The sequence below is a fragment of the Meleagris gallopavo genome, chromosome 5 (genome assembly GCF_000146605.3).
Source record: "Meleagris gallopavo isolate NT-WF06-2002-E0010 breed Aviagen turkey brand Nicholas breeding stock chromosome 5, Turkey_5.1, whole genome shotgun sequence".
Lineage (NCBI taxonomy): Eukaryota > Metazoa > Chordata > Aves > Galliformes > Phasianidae > Meleagris > Meleagris gallopavo.
In genome coordinates, this window is record NC_015015.2 from 37,988,992 (window position 1) to 37,991,304 (window position 2,313).

General features: G+C 38.5%; 1 protein-coding gene and 1 long non-coding RNA gene across 5 annotated transcripts in view; one reads left to right on the forward strand and one right to left on the reverse strand.

The window, feature by feature from the left end:
• The window catches only part of LRRC74A (leucine rich repeat containing 74A), a 20,719-nt gene that overhangs the window by 13,231 nt on the left and 5,175 nt on the right, over nt 1-2,313 (forward strand). The window lies entirely within an intron of this gene.
• The window catches only part of LOC104911202, a 40,443-nt gene that overhangs the window by 5,805 nt on the left and 32,325 nt on the right, over nt 1-2,313 (reverse strand). The window contains exon 3 of the long non-coding RNA XR_004159953.1: nt 303-492. This is a non-coding gene — a long non-coding RNA (uncharacterized LOC104911202). The remainder of the gene's footprint in view (nt 1-302; nt 493-2,313) is intronic.

A 2,313-nucleotide genomic window follows, 5' to 3' on the forward strand; every position in this document is an offset into this window, starting at 1 on the left:
AAAAAAATTAAAGCAAAGGAAAAAATTAAAGGTGAGAGGATAAGAATCAGAGAGGCCAAATATTAATATGCATTTCTCTCCATAGCAAGATGGTAACATGACATATTATTGTAACCTCATGTGCTACTTCTAAAATGGCTCGGAAAGTCCTACAAATGCTTCTGATTTCCTAAGTGAGAGCAGGAGCTACATCCCAAACCCATGCTGAGCAGAGACCTGAACATGCAACAGTCTGCTCCTATCTCTCCCATCCATGTGAGTGGGAGAAAGAGTGGCTTGCAGGCCTGGATGGACATACTTACAGAATGGGTCAGTGGCTTCAGGGTCCTCTGTTTATCTTTGGGAGAGCCATGATTAAAGGAAAGACCATTTTCAAAAAATCAGATTTGAGTCTTGAAAGATAAATATTATGTTCACATTTGCAAAAAGCTGAATAGTTCAGGGGGAGTTCTGGAGTCTTGGATAACAGGTGGGATCTTTGTCCTATGGTTCCTGTATCAAAGAAATGAAAACAAAGCAGAATAAATAATATTTATCTATGGTCTTTGCTGGGAGTACCAAGGGCTTTCAGCAGAGATAGAAAGAACGGGTATTCCTCCAGGGCAGACATCTTTTCCTGCATAAATTAACATCAAAGAAAATTATTTGCCAAGACTGCTTCATTTTGCAAAACAAAGCCAAAAGAGTCTGTGTGTGAATAAAAGGCTTCGATACAGTATGCACGGTTCTGTTAGTTTTACTATTAGTAACCTACACAATTCATAACCTTGTGAAAAGTAATATGTTATGGCTAAATTTTGAGAAGTTAAAGAAATTATTGAAATTATTTAAATTTGAAGTTATTTAAAAGGAGCCACTTGAGAAATTTTGAGGCAAGGAGTTAATTAATATTTAGAATTTTAAATTTCACTAAATATTTCTGCTTTTCAGTGTTAACAAATGCTCTCTTTTCTCCACCCCTCCAAAAGCCTAAATTATCTGGCATTTCCTAAAGTAAATGGTCAGTGGCACAAATTTACGATGTCTTTACAGTATCTCAATCATATGTTTGTAGACAAACATCTATCCTCTCCTATATATTTCATTCAACCTGTGATATAGGTACTCCTGTATTTCAATTCAGAATATTTGCAAATATACACCTCCAAAGTTCTTCTGCTGTCCTAAATCTTTAAGAAATTAGAAAATCTTTAATAAGAAACCTAAGGGAGGATGCAAACAGCAGCCTTTTCTGCCCCTGTACTCGGTGATAAATGTTTATTTTGACTTTCAAAGAAGGAATAATTAGCGTGTCTGTAAGTGAGATTTCAAATAAGGATCATTTCTAGAAACCTCTGCATAGGTTTGACAGCACTAGTAAAGGCAACGTGATAGAAAGACACATTTTTAATGCCGTAGTTAATTGCTTCTAAGCACATTTCTACCGTTTCTCCCGTTTCTAAGCACAGCTGTTCCTCACACTCTTTCCATAATCTACCTTCATAGACTTTCAACTTGCATTTACTGGCAATCAGATATTTTATGGAAGGCACAAATCAAAACAGCCAACATGCCTATCTTCACCATCACAGCATGAAAGAATGTCCATTACTTATCAGCTGCCTGTGCATTGTTTTTCTGGGCTGTGGGATGACTGTGCCAAAGACGCAGAAAGAACCACCTGGCTTCCTCCAGGTACAAGCTGACTTCAGCACGGCCTGCTCGGCCAGGTGCAGTGCTCTGTTGTGCTGAGGCCGCACTGGCAGCCTGCTGCCTTTCTCCTGGGGTCAAGCCCAGCCTGGCAAGCCTTGGAAAGAGCTGGCTGCAGGCAGAGACAGGTTGGGTCTCTGTGCTTAGTTCCCAAGACTGAAATGCGCTGCAAGCCTGTGTATTTCATCAAGGTCTGAATGGCTTTGGCACTGAGCCACTCTGCGTCCATAAAAACACTGGGTACTGGATGAAGGCTAGTAACCCCAGCCAGACTCAGACTAGTTCAAGTCTATTCACAAGTAATAGCAAGCAAGACCTCACTGTAATGTAAATTCTTTAGCTAAAAGTAATTTATTGGGATACCTTGTAAATACACTTCAGGGAAAAATATGATGCTTGATGCCTTGGAAACTTTCTGCAGTGACAGAAAACAGAAGCATTTGTGAATTTGCTGTTCCTAAATTGCCTTGAAATTTCCATCAATTTAATATGTAGCTAACATAACACATGAACAACTGTATTTCCTTATTCTTCTGGAAAATCGTAATTATGTTTTCAAAATGTCAGTCAAGGTAAAGGTAAATTCATTATATTGGTAGAATAAATTACAGTGACATCTTTTTT